The sequence below is a fragment of the Sciurus carolinensis genome, chromosome 13, assembly GCF_902686445.1.
Source record: "Sciurus carolinensis chromosome 13, mSciCar1.2, whole genome shotgun sequence".
Lineage (NCBI taxonomy): Eukaryota > Metazoa > Chordata > Mammalia > Rodentia > Sciuridae > Sciurus > Sciurus carolinensis.
In genome coordinates this window covers 59,107,243-59,131,011 of record NC_062225.1, presented here as the reverse complement: position 1 = coordinate 59,131,011, position 23,769 = coordinate 59,107,243, and positions in this window count along the sequence as shown.

Below are 23,769 nucleotides of genomic sequence, written 5' to 3'. Positions count from 1 at the left end.
AGAGCAGCTGGGCTGAAGCTGGTAAGCCCATGCCTTGGGAGAATGCTTCTGTGGACCAGAAGCATTGAGTAGTGAGGAGACATGGTTAGAGCTCTCTCAAAAGTACCTCCAATAGCTCAATGAATAATGGCTGGGCATAGATTTTGGGAGGGAGGAGGCCATCTTCCTGAGGAGAGAGGGGTAGTAGAACTGGAGAGAAGCAGAGCTGAACATGCTTAGGGAGGGGGTGCAGCAGGAATTGGCGAGAAGGGGCTTGGGTTGCAGCTTCGCAACACAGTGGTTAGATGGTTAGATGGCCAAGGCCCTGGGTTTAATCCCCAGCACTGCAGAAGTGGGGGGATTGCTGATAAGGCCACTCAAACCTCCAATGGAGGCAGGAGAGGAAGATGGCTAATATGACTGTCAGGTTCCTGCCATAGGCAATGAGGTAGACGGTGGGACCAGCTACTGAGAGGAGGGACAGAGTGCGTGGGAGGTGGAGAGCAGGAGGTTAGCCTTAGAGGTCTATGTTTGAGATATCTATGTCAAGTAGGCAGCTGGACACATCAGTCCTGAACTTAAAAGTCTAGATGAGAAATTAGAAAATTGAAGAGATGGAATTACAAACATGGGAATGGGAAAACTGTCTAGGAGAGAGTAATCAATCCTAATCAAAGAGGACCCAGGCCCATGGCCTTAGGGACATCCCAATGGAGTATCAGGCAAATTCCAGGCTTCAGTTTTATCATCTGTAAAATGGAGATAATTGTACCCATAGCTCTCAGCATAATCTTAAGCAGTAGATGTAAGGTACCTACCCGGGCTCAGCACAGTTATGCAATGAGAACTTGTGAGGAAAGCTCCTATGTCTTTGCTCAGCAGTTTTCTTCATTTGCAAATGATGGAAACTCAAACTAGTTTAGAGAAACAGGAGTTTACTCAAGGGATTTGGATAGTACCCACCAGCAGAGGAAGAAATCAGTCACTAAGCCACAAACCACGGAAGGGCAGGGACACAGTCCTTTGAGGGACTCACTAAATCTCTTGTCTCTGCTTCCTGTTGGGATCAACTCCATTCTCTCACATCACAGATTCCCTGACTTCATCTGTGTGACAGGGGACACAGCTGCTGGCCAGGACTGCATTTCACATGGTGATGTTTCCTGATCAGAGAGGGACTCAGTATTCTCTCTGATCCCAAGTGCCCAGTCTTTCAGGGAAGGGCTCTGATTGGCTCAGCTTTGTTCAGGCCCTACCCTTGAACCAATCAAGATGGAGGAGCAAAGGGATTGGCATCCACAATGAGGTTAGCTATTGTTCTGACACTCCCTGGGGACCCACACTACCCTAGCTCTGCCCACATGAACTCAGGGGTAAACTCACCTCACATCTCTAGCCCACAGTGTCTTCCCCACCCCGCCTCCCCTTGGCCCTGCTTTGAAGAGGGACCCTCTTTAGAGCTTTCAATGACCAGACCCCAAGACTGAGACCAGTTTCCTTGGACCTCTCCAGACCGTCCCCCTTTCTTCCATCTCAGCAACTCTCCTATCAGTCAAGGTCTGGCTCACCCAGACCTCCTCCAGGAAGGAAGCCCTGGCCTCTCCAGCCTTCACATCCCCTCCCACTGACCTCTGAACGCAGGCGGCAGTGGTCATTGCTTGCATGTGGGATGGGCTGCTGCGCGCCAATCATGGAAGAAAGAGATTTGGCCCTTTTCCAGACTGCGTCTATGAAATCCCTGAGCAACAGATGCCACCGTCCCTGGTTGACAGAAACAGAGGCCTAAAGTGTCCCGAATCACACCATTGGCTAATGAAATAGCCAGCACGTGACTGCAAGACTGACCTCTAGACCTTTGTGCTATAATACCAGGACCAGCCGACTATGGTCAAATTCTGCTGAAGCCTGCTTTCATGTAGCCTAACAACTAGAATGGTTTTTACATGGTTGGGGAAAAAAAGTCAAAAGAAGCTTAAGATTTGGGCATATATGGAAATCCTATAAAATTAAAATTTCAGTATTCACAGTTTTATTGGAACACAGATTCATTCATTGGGTATGGCAACGCTGGGTCACTGACAGAGCCAGAGGTCTTAAGCGCCCCAAAGCCTAAAATTTGGACTACTTGACCTTTTACAGAACAAGTTTGTGCCGGTGTGCTCTACAGGGCTCTGCCACACGGCCCACCTGACTGGCCATGCCACAGCCCTCTGGGGTCCTAGACGCCCACCTACCTCTAGGGGTCACTGTGGATCGGTGGCAGGATGGCGAAGTGGGCTTTGGCTCTCCTCCGACAACCAGTTCTTCATGATGGGACCAGATGTTCAAGACCCCACACCCTTGCCAGGCATGGTGGCACACACCTGTAATCCCAGTGACTCGGGAGGTTGAAGCAGGATGATCGTAAGCTCAAGGCCAGCCTGGGCAACTTAGCAAGACAGACCCTGTCTAGAAAATAAAAAATGAAAAGGATTGAGGATGTAGTGGGAAGGCACTCCTGCATTCAATCCCCAGTACCACAAAATAAAGAAGTAAATAAAGTCTAGAAATAAAAACAAATACCAAGGACTGGAATGTAAACCAGTGGCAGAGTCCTTGCCTCGCCCGTGCAGGGCCCTGGGTTCAATCCCAAATACTGCAAAAACTGGGGAGGAGACCCCAAGACCCGGAAACATCCAGAAAGTAGTTTGTAAATCATCCCCTCTGGATGTCCCCTGGCGAGGCCAGGCTGTCTGCCCCCAGGGACTGCCATGAGAGACCTTTGTCCTGACAGGCTCTGACTCATCTGGAGTATGCTCTGGGTCTTGCGAGGTTTTCAAGGAAAGCACAGGTCTTAATCAGAGGAATGAATGGGACTAAAAGGAGTCAGGAAAGAAAGCACCAGGCCTGAAGTCAGCACATAGTAGGTGCTTGATGATCCTTAGCTTTTATGAAGAGAAGGACGGGGGATGGGGAATGGAGGATTTTAGAAGGCTCCGACTTCTGTCTGCCTGGGTGGAGTTTTGCATACATTAGAAGAAGCCTCCCCTTCCTCTAGCACACATGGCCCTCACACAAGGACGCCCTTGGTGAGCAGAGTGGGAGCTACACTTCAGCCCCCACCTACCCCCCACTCCAGGCGACTTTGTGACTTTGTGCAGTGCACACCCTTCACAGCTGTCTCTGGCAGCCCCAATTGTCCGGAACAAAGTAAGGAGGCCAGGAAGGTTTCATGAGTTTCCCTCCTAACCCTGCCTCTGACTCAGGCCAGTCCAAGGAAACTTCCTGAGCTTTGGCTTCTTCTTCTAAATAACGAGGAGGCCTGTCTGATTTCCCTTGGGTAATTATGAGGGAGCAGATGTGGATATCATGGTGGAGAGTTTTGATGTCAACCAAATGACCAAATGGAAGTCTGCCATTTGGGGTCCTCAGGAGCTCCTATTTAGAGAGGGCTCTTTTTGTTGTTGTTGTTGTTGTTTTAATATATATGTTGTAGAAAACCTGGAGACAAAGGGGCATGCCTCTCACGATCTACCGTGGCTAATAGAATCTCTACACTTTCCTTGTATTTGGGGGAGGAAAGGGCCAGGGAGGGAAGACACCAGAGCAGGGCTCTCCACTGCCCAGGCCTTCCCTGGGAGAAGCCAATTCTGATTGAGAGTCTACCGCCTGCACCTCTAATGACATCCATCTGAGGCCCACGCCTGGGTCACAAAGGCCCAGAAGACCCTGAGCAGGTTGAAGAGGTGAGGCCAGGGCTTCCTGACCCCAAGCAGCAGTGACAGTTCCCACTACCCTGGCAGCTGCTTCTCGAAGTGAGGGATCACCCTGGCCCTGGTGGCCCCACCTTGGGAACTCTGGGAGTGAGTGCCTCGGAGGCCTGAAGCCCTTGGGAAGGGGAGTTGGGGAGGCCGGGAAGGACTGGGCTGCCCCAGATCAAAGCAGGTTCCCCAGCCTTTGATTCCCAAACAAGCAACCTCTTTGGAGCTGAGTGGAGTTTGAGGCTGGCTGGCCTTGGGGCCTGGGGAGGCGGTGAGAGGCCCTGTCCCGCTCTCCCTTTGCATAACAGCTTGGCTGCCTAACAAAAGGGCGGGCCTTAAAAGGCTGATGGGGCTGTTAAAAGCTTCCGGCAATGGTTTAATTGGGGGCGATTAAAGTGTCCTCCTCAGGAAGGCCTGCCCTTCAAAGGCCAAGAGGGCCAGGCTCCCCTGCCCTCAGCACCTCTCCCCTCGAGGAGGGCCTTCCCCCAGCCTCTCCCCTCCCCCAGACTGGGCCACCCCATTCACTGCAGACCTAGGAAGTTGGTGGACAGGACCCTTTGGCCAGTCTGTCTCGGGAGATTCCGTCTCAGCCCCTGGACCATCGGCACCATTTGTCCACACAGTTTGGTCTCAGGGCCCAGTCTGGTGCAGGTAGGAGGGGAGGCTAGGCTAGACACAAACAGGAACAGGGGCCACTCAGCACTCCGGCTGCCTCTCCCCCAGGACACCCAGACTGGCCCCAGGCCCCTCCCTGAGCTCCTGTCACCAGCCCTTCTCCCTAGGGCCCACCCTGTCTGGAACTTCGCTCTCACCATCGGGGTCCCATCTCTGGTCCCATGGGAATCTTCTAGATACCTTCTGAGTGCACGGCCTGGCGGGCGATGGTGATTTAGAGGTGACCAGACAAGGACCAGGGTGTAGGGAGATACAGGACAAGCGAACGGGCAACAGCGACAGATGTGACGTGGGGCAGAGAGACGGTGCCAGGCTCGGGGACAGGAGGGGCAGGGGAGACTTTCTGGAAGCAGAAGGAGCCTCGAGTTCGAATGCAGCTGCCTCCGTTTGGCCCATGTGCCAACCCGAGGTTAACAGAAGGCCACAGTCAGCTTTGCTAAGACTTTGTCCACCCAACCAACCTGGGATGCCGGGGAGGGGTGGTGGGCAAGACTTCCCATCCAGTCTGGGAACTGTGGCTCTGTGGACCTCTGAATCAGAGGCTTCCCAGGGCTCATGAGGGCTCTCCGGGACATCTGTTGGCCTAATGGAGGGGCTGCTTGGGATGCCACTTTCCTCTCTTGCCCGATGGGATCCGGGCCACAAACAGGAAGTCCAGGGCCTTCTTTCTCCCTTCGGGGTATCGTTTCCTGCTACAGGGCCTGTTCTCATCCTCCCATGGGGCTTTGTCCCTGTGTTGGCCAGCCAGTGCCCCTCCGAGATGGGGATGCTGTGAGCACGGGTCTCTGGCATTTCCATGTCCCCGGGTCAGCACTGAGTAAGGAAGGGCCATCCTCTTGTCAGGGAGTGGGAGGAAAGCAAGGTAGAGGCTGGGAGGCAGGGAGGCTCAGGCCTGAAGGCAGGTGGCAACAAGCCTCCATTCTGAGTCCGACTCCCCCCACCTCCTGACAGCTTCCCTGTCCAGCCTTAGTAATCTGCCCTGACCCTCAGAAGCGTACGCAGGGCAGGCAAGCAGGAGCCCTGGGAAGAGGAGCGGGAAAGCCCTCAGCCCCGGGGCCCTGAGTTGATTTTGACTCAGGACTCAGCTCTGCTGCCAGTCACATAGGGGCTGCTCACAAACCAGCAAGTGGCGGGGCAGAGCCCGTGCCAGGTCATGACTCCCTCACGAGGCTCCGCAGCAGAGGAACAGGTGGCTGAGGATGACAGAGGCCTGGCTGACCCTCCAGCCATGCCAGCCTTCCCAGGCACTGAAGCCTCTAGAGAAGGGGATCTGGACTGCAGAGTCACCACCTCAGTAGGCAAAGGAGCAGACCTTGGGAGGGAGCTGCGGGCTGCCCGTCCTGCGCACCGCGCCGCAGGGCCCTTATCTGCCTGCTCGATTACCCACCTGAGATTCAGGCCTTTACTTCAAGGGGACCAACTCTCGTTTTGCCCGGGACCAAGGGGATTCCCAGGATGGAGGACTTTCAGTTTTAAAACCTGGACAGTCCCTGGCAAGCCATCCTGGTTGCTCAGGACTGTGGGGCTTCCCGGGACGCCTTTCAGCACTGAAACTGGGAAAGCCCCAGGCAAACCAGGACAGGCTGGCCACTCGACTGCTTACCCCATGGGCTGGCCTCTGCCCCTGTGGTGTCCTGAAACAGAGTTCAATGACACGCACCTTCAATGCCTCTCGTCTCCCCTGCCCCGTGAGGGTGATGGGAGGCTGGTGGGCGGCTAGGACTGTACCCCACTGACCAGGAGGGTGCGGCGGGAGTGGGAAAGAGGACAGAGAAGTCAACGGCAGTCTTGGAACACCAGCCCTGCCTGTCCCCATTGTCCCACCTCTCTCCAGCCAGTGGCTGGGCCGGTGCCCTTTATCAGCCTGCGTGCTATCTGGCTGCCGTAGGAACATCCCCTCCTCGCCCACCCAGCTCTGCCCCGACTCCGATAAGCGGAGGGGCCAGCCTGGGAGGAAAGAGGCAAAGCCGTGGCCTGGCTCCTCCCCAGCCACCAACTTCCACGCTCAACCCTTGACCAGACATTGTCCAGAGGCAGCGGAGCACCCTGGACCACTTCCCCACCTCCAGGGGGCAAGGACGGGGCAGGCCTTCCTATGAGAACACGGATTCGGAAAAAGACCTGCCCAAGGCCATGGGGCAGGTGCCTAGGACGCCGGGCAGGCAGGGGCCTCCGACAGCCTGCCCAAGGAGCTTCGTGGAGGGAGAGTTTGGAGTCCAGCTAAAGAGACCAGACCAGCACGGTCCCCTTCCTGCTGGTCCCAGGCCGTGGGGCCTCTCTTGTGCAGGGCTCTGTCCCTCAGGGGCCTTCTGCCTGGGATGCTCCCTCCAGCAAGGCCCGCTCTCCCTGAGCCTAATGTCGTCGGAGCCGCGCTCGCGAGCTCCCAAGGCTTTCCCTGCTCAGGGCAGCGGCACCCCAAGCCCTCCCTGAGCAGCCCCCTCCCCAGACCCACCCATCCTTCAACCAGACAGTGGCTGTGGCCCCACCACGCCTGGTCCTTTCCGCCTCTGCTCGCCCAGGCCACTCCACAGGGAAGGTGTCCCTTCCCTTCCCCCCAGAACTCTGGGGCCCCTGCTGGTGCTTCCAGGGCCAGCTCACACCTTTCCCTTCAAGACGCTCTCCTGAATGTGCCTGTGAGGGACACATTCTCCTCCTAATGGTTGTAGCACCGATTATGTGCTGGGCCTGGGTGTCACTGAACCCTCACCACCACCGCTAGCAGTAAGTACTTTACTGCTATCATCCCCATAGAGACAAGAAACTAAGGCTCAGAGAGGTCAGAGAAAAGATCCAGGGTCACACAGCTGGAAATGGACAGAGGCAAGATTTAGGCTCTGGACTCAGGATTCAGAGTCTGAACAAAAAAGTGACAGTGACCTGCCCTGGTGGTGTTTGTACCTCCTTTAGGGATCCTTCACCCGGGTGATATGCCACTATTTTATTGCCTGACCTGGCTACAATAAATTAGAACAGTGCCTCAGGAGTGCTCGCCGAGGTCCCCCAGGCCCCATGCTGCCTGGAGAGCCCCATTTGGGAGGGAGCACGGGAGGGACTGAATTCCATATCCATCTGTATCTACTTCTCAGGAGCCACTGCCTGGCCTCTTTTTGGCTCTAGGGATCTGGGCCAAGCCTGAGCTTCAGACGTTGGTGGGGAACCCAGAGGAGGGCTGGAGGCTTGGATGCTAGGGGCTCCAATAGCTCGCCAGGAGTTTTCTGATCCTCAAATCCCCCTTCCAAAGACCACCTCCTCTAAGAAGCCCACCTGTGGCCCGGAGCCTGCCTCTTCCTGGCGGCATGTGCCCTCCTACCTGCCTTCTGTCCTGTCTGGGGCTACGCCTAGTCTCCAGGTCCACTCTGAGCTCGCTGCCTGCAGCTCCCTCACACCACACTGGGTCCCAGCTGGAACCTCAGCTGCTTTAGGGTGGATACCACATCTTCTTGGCATGACCTGAAGACTTTAGGACCCCAGAAGTCTTCCATGCTCTGTGGGTGTCAGTTTAGCTCAGAAGGTACACAGTCTGGGCTGCGCCAAGCTGTACCGTCTTGGGGCAGGGGCTGGCAGAGGTGGCGGGTGCCCTCGCTCAGTCAGTGCTCATGTGTGCCCCCACACTGGGATGACCGTGTGCATTGTGTGTGGGGGCGGCTGGCTGCTTGCAGTGAGTGGAAGTCTGAATCACGTGCGCCCTTTCGACAGGCTACATATTTGGACAGTCTGCTCATGTGCTGGACCTCATGTACACGAACACCACCCCCCGCCCCCAGTACGTGTGAACCTGCACGGCACGAGTCCTCCCTCCCCTCCCACCCGACTCCTACTCATGGCTCAGGAACCTCGGCTTGCCCCACTCACCCTGAAGCTTGCTCTGACCCTCCAACCCACACTGTCCTCCCTCCCCATCCGCCTGACCCCACAGCCCTGACCTGCTCACCTTCCTCGCAAACACTGCCCATCTTGTTCTGGTTTAGCCCTGGAGCCTGGTCACCCTTGCTCCCTGAGGGCAAGGTTGACTCCTTTTCAAATTACCCCTGCAGCCCAGCCTGGGACGGGGGACCCAGCTTTGTTAATAAGCACTTTAAGGAATTGAACTCTGTCAAAAAGAACTACATTTCAGTGATGGAAACCGAGTGGGTCTGCCTTCTTCTTCTCTGCCGTTGTACAGTGACTCTTTCCGTCTGTCTGGCTAAGGAGTTTGCTATCTCAATCTTTACTTTAGAAAGTACTTCCTTATACACCCACATCTCATTCAAACCTCAGGACGATCCTCCAAGCTACAAATAATCATCCTCATGGCACGGAGAGGAAACTGAGGCTCAGGGAGACTTCGTGATTTGCACAGGTCACATGGCTTAGAAGGAGGGGGCAGGGCCTGGAACCCTCACAACCGAACAGATACCACCCCCAGCTGCTGGCCACCAGTAAGCGCCTCAGGGCTAGAGGGTGATCCCGGGGCCTGGAGGGGATTCTTTCTGATCTCATACTCTCTCCATGTCCTGAGGTCACCGTGGGAGAGCCAAAAACCCCCAGGGGCAGAAGTGACCCCACCCAACCAGCACCCCCAGCCACAGGAGAGGCAATGAGATCTGTGGACATTGTTCCTGGCCTGTGGTTACTGATTTGACAACAGCCCCGTTCCTCCCCAGCCAGCCAGAGAGTTAATGATTAAGGAGGGGATTAAATATTAACCACCTGTCGGGCCATGGCGTAATGTCTCCGTCTGCACCTGAGCCTACCTAAAAATACCTCCCACCTGCTGTGGGCCAGTCCTACACAGGGCCTCTAAGCCCCTTGCTTCTAGCCACCTCCCCCCTGTGCACCCACCTGGGGCCTTGGCCCCGACCTTGGCCCACCTGGTCATTGCCCACTGCATCGCACTCCCCCTGCCCCTGCACACCCCCAAGGACATTTCCTGTAGCTTGGTGGTGACAAGCCACCCCACTGGAAGCACTCTCAGTGGGCTTCAGGAAGAAGACCCAGTGCTGTGCGTTTCTGGGACTTGGGGGGTCAGCAAGTTACATCCTAGGCATGAGCCTAGGCATGAGTGCTCTCATCTCTCCTCCAGTCATTCCCCACTGAGGATCCCTCTTACCATTCCCCAGCACCCCAGGTTTCAGCGACAGGGGGGTTATTTCACTAAAGAATCACAAAGGATCTGCTCATCCTCAACAAGCCACTCTTTACTTTCTTCTGGCCTTAGGATCTAGGAAGCCTCTGAGATCAACATGGCCCTAAGCACTTTCTAGACCTCTGCTCTCCCAGCTTCTCTCAGACCTGGCAGATCAGGGCTGCACAGCTGCAGGAAACTGCGTCTGTTAGAATCAGCCTTTGAAGTTCAATTGCTCAGCCCCTGTGGCCCTTGGAAGGCTGGGGAGCGCTGTGTCATACCCAAGCCTGTGGCCAGCCCTGGGAGAGCAAGCCGGTGCTGGTGGTCAGCTTCCCCACAATGGGAACCACAGACAGTACCACACAGGGCTCACTCTGCCTTTTTCTAGAAAAACTGAATTCTTACTCAAGTCCCAGCTCTATTTATGCTCTTGTTTCTGCTTTGGGGAAGCCCCGAGTGATCAGAGTGTGGGCCTGAACTGCCCTTCCTACTCTTGCTGGACTGCATTGCTGCTGCAGGCAAACCCAGTGACAGTCCTCATCAGCCCTATTTGCAGATGGGGAAACTGAGGCTGGACAAGGTTACAGGACTTAGTCAGTTTTAAACAGCCAGGAAGTGGCAGAGGCTGGCCTGTGTGACCCAAAAGTCATGCAAAATTTTTAAAAACTGAATGTCGTCCTTTCCACAGCCACCTCAACTCCAGGCTCAACTCTTTCCTAGTCCTAGCTCAGTGCAAGCACAACTCTGGACTGTCATATATACTTTTTCTTTTTTCTTTTCTGCTATGGGGGACTGAACCCAGAGTCACTCTACCACTGGGCTATACCCTCAGACCTTTTTACCTTTTATTTTGAGACGGGGTCTTGCTAAGTTGCCCAGGCTGGCTTTGAACTTGTGATCCTCCTGCCTCACCTCCTGAGTCCCTGGGATCAGAGGCCTGCACCACCATGCCTGACTTCTGTCACCTCTATTGATACCCGAACACTCAACAGCTCCTTGCGGCTTCCCCTGCTTAGGAGAGGCGACTTCGGCTTTCCAGCCAAGGTGCTTCTATCTCCTCAGTGCTGAGCACATGGCCCAAGGAGACTCAATGTGCAGATCCAGGGCTCTGGATGGGGGGGTTCTAACGTCCCCTAGAGGAAGCCTCATTACTTTCAGACATTTCCTCTAAGCTTCTTGCAGAGACTTCTAGAAGGTCCTGCTGTTTTCCTTCTCCCTGCAGGTTGTAAATCATCTTAGCAGAACAGGACTGCGTAGAATCAACATTGCACAGTGGTTTCCTCACCCTATCGCTTGTTTACAGATGAGGAAACCGAGGCCTCGGAGGTCAAGTGCTTGCTGGCCAGGTGGCTCCCTCGTGAGTTCCTCAGGGCACTGGTGGCACTAAGGAAAGGATGACCTCCAGGTGGCACTGATGGGGGCAGCCAGGCCAACACCTAGGAGGGGCACAGCCCCTTGTCAGACTCAGAGCTGAACACCCAGCTCATCCTCGGCAGGTTCAATGTGCCCCCTCTGCCCTGGCACCTCTGCCTGGACCTCTGCTCCCGGAGTTCATCTCCCCTCATTTGTGACAGTGACCTCCCCAGGTTTCTCAGAGGGTATTTTGGAGCCCAGTAAAAACAATTCTTATACATAAATAATGTTCAGATCTCCTTCCCCCCAACCCACACTGCTGTCAGGATTCCCCACGGGGAAGAGATGCCTCTCACTGTCCCCACCCCACATACACACTTACTCTCAGAGACTCACAAATTCAGGTGAACCAGGCAGAGCCGAGAAGAGGGAAGCGACACCAAGGCCCATGCTGGTTTTAACTGGGGATGTTGTCTTTATATTTGCATCTCTTACGCATATATTTGCATGGAATGCTGTGGAAGCTTTCCATTTCCCAAAGAGCACTGAGAAGTAATGGATTTGTGGGCCCCAGAGGACACCAAGCAAGGCCTCAGTGAGGTCTCCAAGTGCCTTGGCTGGGTCTCGGGACCTCAGTCCTGGAGTGGAGGAAGAGAAGAGATGGGACAGAGCACTGAGCGGATCTGCAGGGGCCACTGGGGATTCCGGAGTAGCAGCAGGGCCTGGACTAGGGGCAGCAGGAACCCTGAGGCCTTGGGCTGCCTTCTTGTGGCACTGGCCCCACGCTGTGCACCCTCCAACTGCAGGCCACACCCCAGCAAGGGGCATAAAGGGCCCAGGGCATGGCGAAGCCCAGCACCTGGTGCCTAGTGTGGAATGATCCCCTCCCCCTCCTAGTAGGATGGACCTACGACAGAGGACCCAAAAGACACAGAGGCACTAGGTGCAGTGGTGCACACCTGTGACCCAGCTCTTGGAGAGGTTAAGGCAGGAGGATGAATTGAACCCAGAAGGCCCGAGGCACCAGGATGCTAGGGTCCTGCTCCTTAGGAGGATGAAAACACTGGAGCCCAGCACTAGTTGCCCTCCCACCCTGCACAATTCTCAAATTGTTCCCATAGAACCTGAGAGACGATGATTCTAGGCAGCCAAACCTCTGGCCTGGCTCTCCACCTCTTGCTGGGTAATTTGGGCAAGTGTCTGTCCCTCTCTGGGCCTTAGTCTTTGCTTCAGTAAATGGAGAGATGTTCTTCATGCGCCCTCCCAGGTCTGACATTCTGTGCCACCCTGGCCCAGTCTCTCTAACTTCTCTGTGGCTCAGGAATCCTCAGCGTCTACCTCTAGGATTGAGTTCTAATTCAAGCGTTCAGGATCTTTTGAATCTGGTATTACCTGACCTGATCAGCCACCCTTCCTGGTTCTGACAGCTCAATAGGGCCAGTTCCTCCCTGTCCCATGGATCCTTGCTCCGCCTCTTTTCCTTTCCTCACCAAGGACCTCCTTCTGGAACACTTGCCCACTCTGGTAGGGCCACCTTCATGAACATGGCCCAAGCTTGGACAGGCCCAGTGATTGGTTTAATGCTCTGTCGATTCCATCCTGAAATTTTCTCATTTTTATTTCTTTATCTTGTGTGTGTGTGTGTGTGATGTAATCCAGGGCCTTGCCTTGCACATGCTAGGCAAATGCTCTGCCACTGAGCTGCAACCCCAGGTCCCATCCTGAAATTCAAAAAATTTAAGCAAGGGGCCCAACTTTTCATTTTGTATCAGGCTTTGCAAGTTATGCAGGTGGCCGTGCTCTCTCTCCTTCCATGAGCCCCTCCTCAGCCCACCTTCCAGAGAGGTCTGCCTAAGATGGCCAGCTCTGTGGGCCCATGGGGAAAGCAGAGAGCCTCTACCCATGACAGGGCCCAGGACCTGTGTCACCTGGGGACCGGCAGGGAGTGTGGCAAACAGACAGAGGCTGCCTTCAAAGGAGACCTGGCTTTCACTCCCAGAACGCCTTGTCTAATGGGAGAGGCCAGCGTCCAGGAAGACCCTAGGTCTGGGCCAGGACTCCACAGGGGTGGGGTCAAGCCTATGCTTTGGGTCTCACCCTCGGCCTCCCTGGGACACTTCCTGGGAACAGTGGCAGGAGATGTGGCTGTCCCGGGGCTGGAGAGATGGAATCTGGGTTCCACTCCCCACAGAGCTCTCACCTCAGGGCATCCGTGTACCCCCAAAGAGAAGCTCCCCGCTCCACGCCCCACTGAGGGGCTAGGGGAATGGCCTTTCCTGTTTGCAAACAGCCTCACCTAGTTGGGATCCACACAGTCAGGTCCCTCTGGCTGGAGCCCTGCAGTCTCCTTTCTGCCCGGCCTCCCTGGCCCTGAGGGTAAGTGGTCTGTTCTCCCCTGGGGCAGGGCCTGCCTTCTCAGCCCAGTGATTCAGCTCCACCCCACCCCGTAGCCTCAAGGTGTGGTGGTGACCTCAGTCTTTGCTCATCGGGGAGCCTGACTGTAGGCTGGGCAGGCGAGACCTGCCACTGTGCCAGCAGACCCCAGGGCCACAGAGGCCTTGGGTCCCTCCTGGCCGCGGGTTGAAGACCATCCTAACCAGATGTGAGATTCCTTCCCCCAGCACCTCTGTAACCACAGCCCACCCACGTGGGTACCGCCTGCCTGCCTCTGGGCCTCTGCCCCTGGCGCGCCTTCCCAGCCTCCTTTGCCAGGCTAGCTCCTCTCCCCCTTGAGCGCCTGACTGAAGGAGGTCTTTCCCCAGGAATCCTTCCCTGAAGCAGCCTTCCCATGCTGCTCCCAACAGTGGGGATGAGCCAAGTGTGTCCGCCTCCAGCCTGATCCACTTCAGGCTTTCTGGTGGCAGGTGGGGCTGTCCTCTCCCCACCAAGACTCCTGTCCAGTCTGGAGCTGGGATCAGGATGGGGGTGGGGCAGGGGCAATGAGAGGCAGGACAAGGCTCAAGTTGGGGGACCTTACTGCCACTTAGAAACCTGTGTGCCTGTGAAGCTGGGCTCAGCTAGACAAAGTGGCTTGCTCCTTCCTGCGGGACAGTAAGAGGGTCTGTCTGTGCAGGCGACTGGGGCAGGGGGGATGTCCAGGGCCTCAGCTGGTGGCCCAGATACACCCTGCACGGAGGCTGGAGCTGGACTGACTGACCCCTCAAAGGCCTCCCGTCTGAGGATTTGAGCATCCGAGTGATTAAGTGATTACAAGCTGAGGCCGCCTCCAGCACCCAGCTCCTCCCCCGGGGCTGGCAGCCCCCTGACCTGCTCTCCCTCCAGCGTCCTCCCTCCCACCAGACCAACTGGCTCCCAGTTCAGCTGCAGAAACGGCTAAACGTCTCTCTGGAACCCAAACAGGAAGCTGGGTAGAAGGGGGCCAACGGCCTGAGGATCTCTGAGCCTCCTCCAGGAAACTGTGGGAGATGGAAGGGAGCAAAGATGGACTAACCTCCTGAGCCCCCAGGACCCAGAGCCCACGGAACCTTCTCACTTCCTCATTCTCCCAAGGATACCAGCACCCCCCAACCCACCTCCCTGGTGGCGGGACCAGAAAGGGCCCTGGGGAAAGTGTCCAGAGGGAACTCTTTGGAACACCCCCTCCTGAGTTGTTATTATCACTGTTTTTACATTTTTTTGGTGCTGGGATTGAACCCAGGGCCGTGCACATGTTAGACAAGCACTTTACCACCCAGTTACATTCCCAGACCCCTTAGTGTTAATAGGCTTTAGTTTTTAGAGTTTTCATTTCACAGCAAAACTGAGAAAAATGAGGAGTTCTCACACACTTCCTACCTCCCCGTCATCAACAGCCACACCAGCGGTTCATTGGTTACAACTGAGGAACCTACATTAATGTGTCACTATCACTTAAAGTCCATAGCTTACACCAGGGCTCAAATTTGGTGGTGTGTGTTCTGTGAGTCTGGACAAATGTTTAATGACATGCCACCATTATAGTATCACACAGGCTGTTTTACTGCCCAAAAGACCTTCTGTGCCCCACCTGTTCCTCCCTCCTCACTGATCTCGGGAAACCAACATTTTTTCCCTTTTTTACTGTCTGTATAGTTTCCCTTTCTCCACATGCTATTTAGTTGCCATCATGCGGTATACAGCTTTTTCAGACTGGCTTCTTTCGCTTGGTAGTACGCATCGAAGCTTCCGCCTTGTCTTCTCATGGCTTGAGAGCTCTTTTCTTTTCAGCACTGAATAACATTCCATTGCCTGGATATACCACAATTTATTTTATACCCTTCTCCTACTCAAGGACATCTTGATTGCCTTCCAGTTTGGCAATTATGAGTAGAGTTGCCATAAACATTTGTATACAGGATTTTGTTTTGTTTTGTTTGCAGTCTGGGAATTGAACCCAGGAGTGATGTACCTCTGAGCTATATTCTCAGCCCTATTTATTTATTTACTGGTGCTGGGAACTGAACCCAGGGGCACTTTATCACTGCGCTACATCCCCAGACCTTTTATCTTTTTAATTTTGATACAGGGTCTGGCAAAGTTGCTGAGGCTGCCCTCAGACTTGCAATCCTGTGATCAGTTCTCTTGCCTCTTGCCTTCAAAGTAGCTGGGATTACAGGTGTGTGCCAACGCATCCGGCTGTGTGCAGGTTTTTGTATGGACATTCTTTTTTTTTCTCTTTTTTTGTATGGGCATGTTTTTCACTCATTTTGGTAAATGCCAAGGGTTATGATTGTTGGATCTTCTTTTCTTGTCAAGCTGGGAACGGAACCCAGGACCTAGCATATTCCAGACAAGCACTCTACTATTGAGCTACACCCCCAGCCTGATTGCTGGATTTACGATAAGAGTATGTTTCATTTTTTTAAGAAACTGCTGCCAGGTGAAGTGGTGCACACCTGTAGTCCCAGCAACTTAGAGGCTGAGGCAGGAGGATCACATGTTCACTGCCAGCCTCAGCAAATTAGTGAGGTCCTAAGCAACTTAGTGAGACCCTGACTCAAAATAAAACATAAAAAAAGGCTAGGGATGTGGCTCAGTGGTTAAGCCCCCTACTCTAGTTAAATCCCCAGTACAAAAATAGAGAAAGAAACTGCCAAACTATCCTCCAAAGTAATCCAAAGTAGCTGTATTAGTCTTTTAAATATATTTTTTAGTTGTAGCTGGACACAATATCTTTATTTCATTTATTTATTTTTATGTGGTGCTGAGGATGGAACCCAGTGCCTCACTCATGCTAGGCGAGCGCTCTACCTCTGAGCCACAACCCCAGCCCCAGCCGTATTGCTTTGCATTCTTATTAGCAATCAATGAGAATTCCTGTTCTTCTGTGTCCTCTTCAGAATTTGTGTAGTCATTGCTCTGGATTTTGGCCCTTCTTCTTTTTTTTTTTCTTTTTGGTGGGGCTGGATATTGAACCCACAACCTTGTTCATGTGAGGCAAGCACTCTACCGAGCTATATCCTCAACCCCTTGATTTTGGCCCTTCTAATAGGTGTGCGGTGGTATCTCATTATTGCTTAATTATTTATTTATATTTTGTGGTGCTGGAGATCCAACCCAGGGCCTTGCACATGCTCGGCAAGCGCTGTACCACGGAGCTATGTACTTAGCCCTCTGACATCATATGTAATTAGGGAATTTCAAATTAAAAATTAAAACAGGGCTGGAGATGTAGCTCAATGGTAGCGTGCTGGCCTAGTGTGCATAAAGTCCTGAGTTCATCCCCAGCACCACAGACGGGAAAAACGCATTAAGGGTTTACAATATGGACGGGTCACTTTTTTTTCCCCAGTACTGGGAATCATGCTCTGTCGCTTTTATGGTAAGTTTTTCCTCCAATAATTCCGAGATGGTACTAACTTTATTCCTTCTCAGCCCCTTGGAGGTCAAGCACCCAGACGAAGCGCTACCTGGATCTAAGGCTCTGTTCTACGACGGTCACCACTGGCCTTGGCAGGTCACTTTTCCCAACCTGGACCTCAGTTTTTCGGCCTAGGACATGGAGCTCACAGCGCTCTTCCCACCTACCTATGCACAAGGGATGAGAGTCCAGGCTTGGCCTGGTGGTCCGTAGTCAGTGATGGACAGAGACTGCAGCATGCCGCACCTGACCGGGCCAGCAGTGACCGCAGACTGGGGAATACAAGCAGCCAGGATTGAGGAGAGAGCTGGAGTGTCACCCCAGGTCTTCCACGACTAGCTAGTGGGACAGGACCCCTGCCACAGGGGCACAGGAGAGCAGGACTCAGCAGAGGGTACCTGGCCACCATCTTTAGCACCAATCTGGGCCCAGACACTCAGAAAGCAGGACAATCAGCAGCGGGACACACAAACTGCAGGCAGACAGATGGAGAGCCTGGCTCTTGCCCCTAGTGAGGAGCCAGTTCTCTGGGAGTTTAGCTCATGTGGGAGAGAGGCCTCAAGTCTAAGGCTGGCCTGACACTCAGAGACCGCTCCAGCTCCCAGTGGGAGGAGGAAAACACCTTCCAGATGCACCTTCGGCCCCCATCTGGGGTCCTCTGGCCTCTTGCACCCAGCCAGGCCCTTCCTGCCCTCAATAGCAAGACCCGACAGAACCATACCCGCCCCCCAGACTTTCATTACCTCTTTCCTTTTTGACGCTACAGAAAAAGAACAGGATGACTTATAATCCCACATGCTCAGATAACATCTGTTGACCTTTAAAAAACAGCAATAGTAGACGCACACAGTAAGACAGGCACAAGAGAAAGGTGTAAAGTGAAAATACGACTTTCCCTCCACCATTTCCCCAGCCTCTCTTTGAAGGTGACCAGTTAACAGTGTCTGGTGTAGCCAGCCACAAGAAAATTGTGTGTCTACACCGGTGCAGGCGCACGTGTGTCTGCTAAGTGGGTGCACAGCGGAGTCTCCCTTCTCACTCCCCTCCCTGCCTAGACGACCCTCTGCTCAGCTCTCCAGACCCAGCCGTTCCCTGCCCTCTCACCATTCATTTGACAGACATGCCACGGTGGGTTGGTCCCCCACAAACAGGCCTCTGCAGGGTAACTCGTCTCTGGGAACATTTCATCTTATTTTTTTTTATTGTTTGTGAAAGCATTTTAAATGCTCACTTACCTCTTTTCTAATCCACCCCTGGCCATCCCTGGGTTGGAAACTCTTTGGGCCACCTCACAGTCCAGAAATCAGAGTTGCAATTGACCCAAGGCAGGCAGATAGAGTCCCAGAGGCAGAGAGGCCTGCTGACCTTGGACAAGGCTCGAGCTTTCTTGGAAAAAAGGTTCTGCCTCTGGAACTAGGGTGAGCTTCCTCTCTTAAGGTAGAGAACTTTTTAAACTTTTTCCCCCCCCGTACTGGGGATCAAATCCAGGGTCTCACACACTCTAGTCAAGGGCTCTACCTCTGAGCTACATTCCTAGCTTGGAGGTAGAGATTTTAAAAAGACAGAATGGTCTAATAAATATGTTTCTTGTACCCTTCTGGAACTTGCTGGCCATTAATGAGACAAAACTGTCCCACCTGGATCGCCAAAGAACAGGAAAGATGGGGAATAAGTGATAAGGCAGCAAAAGCACAGAGAGATTGAGGAACTTGTGTGTGTCATACAGGTGGGAAACCAGGATGGACGCAGTCAGTTCTAAAGGCTGCGTTATGGTGCACTGGGTGGATGGTGGTGACCTTGAGAAGGTAGGACCATGCAGAAATGTCCTGAGTCAGGAGGGCTGGACTGGAGGAAGCTGGGTGAGAAGGGACAAGAGGTGAATGGGAGCCAAAGGCGGCAAAGGGACCTCTCAAACTGGACAGGTATGCAAAGGCACCCCGCCACCACCCAGCGCAGGGCGAGAGTCTCACGTGCCTCTGCTTCCTTCCCGCTCCATGGAGCCCACCACCAGGAGGTTCCCCGTGGACTCCAACTCTGTTAGAAAGGTTTGCAGGGACAGTGCCAGTCAGGGACTGTGGGGAGGCCCTGACATTATTTACCAACTCTATGCCAGGCAAGGTATATTTTCTGTGTTTGATGGCATTTAATCCTTGCACAACAGACTCTTTTACTGAAGGCCATTCCAGTTCATGGACATGTCTTCCCTTCCCACCCCAGAAGCATGAGGGCAGGTGACGACATGGGCCCTGTGAGGCAGGGGAAGAGGGAACCCTGGGACCCAAAGCTGAGGCCAGGGCCATGGGTCAACCTCGGGCCACTCTCCTGGGCTCCCCTCCTGCTGCCCTGTTCCTTGCCCAAACCACAGCTGTCTCTTGAGTCTTCCTCGCTTTCTAGTTCTCTGGTTTTCACTCACCTGCCTGCCTGGTTTGGGTTTCTATCTTGAAAAGAATTTTCTCTCTCCTTCCCTTCTGTACACAGGAAGCACAGCCTGCTGGGTGACAACTTCTTCAAAGCACTCTCAGGGAAGGACCCCAAGGTCCAGGGGACTCTGAACCTTGAAGCCACTGGAAGCCTCCAGGGCAGAGGCTTGGCTGCAGGTTCTCCAGACCCCACTGGGCCTTCTTGGGAACGAGAAGTCCACCTGGGTTACAAGACACCTCCTGCTTCAACCCTGGCTCCACTGCCACAGGCCTGACTGGAGTTAAACTTGGAGCAAAAGAGCCTTAGGGTCAACAGAGGAAGGCGCAGGCCTCATCTCCCGCCCTGGGATTTGCCGCTGGACACCAGAGCCCGGCTCCCCAGTTCTGGACCGTTGGCACCCAGTCCCTGCACAACCCACGGCAGCTGGTCCACGGGGCTTACCTTCTTCTTCTTCAATGGGCTTTGGCCTCGAGGAGGGAGAACAACAGGCCTTGGCGCCATCTGCACAGTGAGTCAGAAACGAGAGGCTGGGCTGGGGGCAGGTGGAACTCTGCAGCTTTCCCGTAAGAGGTGGCACGACTCGGCCCAAGGCCTTGGGAGGCACTAATGGCAGGGGCACAACAGCAGGGGTGAAGACTCCTGGGGAGAGCGTGCCCTAACGCAGTGAGCCCTCCAGGTCTTGGGCACAGTGGGCTCTGAGCGCTCGCCGCCCGGTGTGAGGCTCAGTGGCAGAACTCTCGCCTGTTGTATACGTGAGGCCCTGGGTGGAGTGCCAGCACCCGGCGCCACACAGCCAAAGCCCCTGGGACACAGTAAGACCCACCTGAGCCGCCCCCCAGGGCCCTGGAGCTGACACTGTACGGAAATGGACCACAAAGACAAACCTGTGAACTATGTTGCATGTTAGACGGTGACAGTGCCACAGAGCTACGGGGAAAGAAAAAGAGAGAAGGGGTGGAGAGGGCAGGCGTGGGCAGGCGCCGCCCGGCCAGGCGTGGGCCCTACCTTGGAACCAGGTGCAGAAGCTGGGACCTGAGGGCGAGCAGGTATGGGTGAGATGACGGTGTGGGGTTCGGGGTGATTTCTCCATGCAGCTGCTCGAGGAGGAGAGAGGGGCCTGAGTGCTGAGAAGCACCTGGCGCTCCTGCGCAGGTCACCCTCGGGCAGTCTCAGACCCACCCTCCGGAGGGTCTGGCCTCCACCGACTCAGGATGGGAGGGAGGCTGTCCAGTGGCACCTCACCCTGTGAGAGCCAGGCCTGGGGCCCCGTCTCTGCCACCAGAGGGAAACCCAGCGTGGAGGGAGGCTGGGGGCCCCTGTCAAACCCACTGCCAAGCACTTTGAACCTGGTCATGGTGCCTGTCATCCTCCTTTAAGGGGACAGAGTTGCCCTGCTGCTGCCTCTTCCTGGAAGCTCTCCTGATTAGCCCTTCCCCTCGCTGGGGTTGAAAGATGAGGGTGCCCTTCTTTCTGAGAGGACACTGCCCAGGTGCTGATCAGAAAGCTTTGTAGCTTTTCTTTTCTTTTTTTTTCTTTCCTAGTACTGGGATTGAACCCAGGGGTGCTCTACCACTGAAATACATCCCAGCTCTTTTCATTTTATTTTGAGACAGGATTTCACTAAGCGGACAAGGTTGGCCTAGAACTTGAGATCCTCCTGCCTCATCCCCCTGAGTTGTTGGGATTACAGGTGTGGTCCACCACACTGGGTTAATCAGAAAGTTCGTCACGTTTTGATTTGTTTTTCAGTACTGGGGATTGAACCCAGGGTGCGTTACCACTGAGTTACCGCCCCCGATTGTTTTATTTTGAGACAGGATCTCATTAAGTTGCTGAGGGTCTTGCTAAAGTGGCTGAGGCTGGCCTCAAATTTACCATCCTCCTGCCTCAGCCTCCCAAGTTGCTGGGATCACAGGTGTGCACCATTAAGCCCAGTATCAAAAAGTTTTTTAAATCTAGGAAGACATTCTCCTTCAATTGACTCTACCACCTCTACCCACACTGACCTGGAGAAAAATATTGGGCTGTTCAGTTAAAGGTTGTAGGCTAACAATCAGCAAATTTCAATTGCAGTCTGGGCCCTGCAGAATCTCAGGGAAGTCATTTCTCTGGCCCTCAGTTTCCTCATCTGTAAAATGGGGGGAAATGCTTGCCCCAACCAGACCCTGTAACAGGCACAGCAGCGGCCACTGGCCGCTAAATTTGTGCCAGGCACAAAGCCAAGCCCACCACATGCACTAATGCTTGTAATCCTATCAGTAACTTCACGAGGAAGATGCAATGGCTATTTCCATTTCACAGATGAGGAAACTGAGGCTCAGAGGGGTCCAGGCACTGCCTAAAGTCATATAGTTATGTGACTCCAGAGACTCTGTTCTTCACATACCACTCCACTGTTCCTTTGCTGAGGTCCCAGGGATCAAATCCAGGGCGCTTGTGAGGCAAGCACTCTACCTTGGAGCCACACCCCCAGCCCCATATCCTATTGTTCTGAGTAAAGGATTCCAGTCAATTCTCTTCAGCCAGTTATTCAATCAACTAGCAGTTCAAAGGCAGCAATGACTTGCCCGTGTGGTTTCTACCTGGCTCTATGCTGGGGAGGGTGGGCTGGGGTTGGAAGAGGCTCCTTGTCCCAAGAGCGTGAAGGTGTGGGGACACAGGGCTGAGCCCTGGGAGGTTGTGAACACAGGCTCAGCCGCCAGCCATTCGCAGGATGTGACCATGTCACTGGATAGTCACTCCCGCTCTCTTGCTGGGGCTCTTGCCCACCTGAGTGGTAAGCCAGTCGCGAAGGTCTGTATGCAGATGACACGCCAAAACAAAGCCAGCTCGAAGCCACCTCGGGGGACTGGGATTGGCAGTGTGCTCCATAAGTCGTGGTCATTATTACTCAAATGGACAGCTGGAGACAAAGGGCCGGCTGTGCCTGGCCATTTCCAGTTGTGCATCCAGCGGCTGCTCAGGGGTCTGAGCAGGGAGTGAGGCCTCTGGCCTGGAGCAGACAGGGGAGGCTTCCTGGAAGCAAGAGCCTCAGGTGTGGAGCTAAAGGGCTGAGAAACTGGAAGCTGGCTGGAAAGAAGGTGCCAGGAAGGAGGTGCACCTGTGGGCCCGTGTGAGAGAGCGCGAGAGCGGCTGAGGTCACTGCACAGACAGCTGAGTCGTGAGGGCACTGCAGGGCGAGGGGCTCCAATGCCAGGGAGAGGCTTCTGGGACACAGGAGCCCCCGAAGCAGAGGGCCACGGCGGGTGAGAGAAAGACAGATGCAGCACCGGTGGGGGATGCAGGGCCCACGGCAGACCAGGAGAGGCCGGGCAGGCTATGGCGGGCCTCCTCTTGGTCCTGTCCCCTGGGCCAGGACCAAGAGCCATGGACATTTATTCCTTGTAGAGTTCCTGTGACCCTGGCCCAGGTCTGAGTGCCCTCCTTTGTTACCACCCCAGACGGCCCACGGGGCCTATGGCACTGGGCACGGAAGCCTGAAGGGCCTTGGTCCAGGGCCGCCTGAGGTGCAGCAGGAAGGGAGGCCAGCCCGGCTTTGCGATTTCCCTCCTTTCCCCTCTGGTGGCCAGGCGGTTACACCAGGGCCGTTTGCTGGCCCCAGGGAGCTGGCATTACATAAGGCCCGGCATGACCGCCCTGAAAGCACGCTCACACTTTCTCACATGCCACTGTGTGCCAGGTCACGCCAGGCTCACAAGCACACGCTCTGACACACAAACACCAGTGCTGCTTTACACACTTACGTAACACTCACACTCTCCCTCCACAGGCTATGCTATGGTCCCGGGTCGGAGAGGTGGTGGCTCTCCCATGGATTCAGAGGGAGCACCTTCCCACCCTCCTGCACCTCGGGCCCCAGGATCCCTGAGCCCAGTGGGACTGACCCAGGCCTGTCCTAGGACTCCCAGATGACAGCCCCAGACTTTGTGCCAGACTGGGTGGCGGACAGCTACAGAAGGATCTGAGAACAGGGCCGGGAGGAGGAGAAAGCGCCCTTCTATGTGGACTTCAGAAACTCAGGACAGGCCTGTGGGGGACCAGTGGGTGGACACGGCCTCTGAGGCACAGAAGGCAGGGCGTGGTTAGTATACTTTGGAGGGTCATTAAGATGGCAGGTTTCAACTTTTAAATGCATGTTACCATTCATAGGAACACGAGCTGCCTCAAGACCCAGCGATGCTACTTCTATAGATTCTAGGGACACTTACCCAAGAGTCTGAGTAGGTGGCTATCATGCTGGGAGACCTTGGGTGAGTGTCTTCCTCTAAGTTGTCTTTTCCTCATCTGTCAAATGCAAGAAAACAGAGCACATCTCAGAGAGAAGCTGATTTTGTTGTATGAAGTTACTGGGGCCCTGCTAGGAGCCAGGCCTGGGGGCTGAGGAGCAACTCATTTGTTTTGAAGGAACTTACAGGCCAGCCAGTGACAGAGACATAACCAGCCATGTAGGACCATGTGACTTGGGCCCCTACAGACCTGAACAGGGGCCTAAGGTGGGCCTGGTAGGGGGCGGCATCTCGATCTGGGGGTGAGACTCAACAGGGCTGGAGGCTGAGGGAAGAGGTGGGGAAGGAGGGGCCACAGGCGTGGACAGGATCAAGAGGGTTTGGAGCTCCAGGGCAGCTGAGGAGCAGTGAGCTTAGATGGGGTGGAAGTCC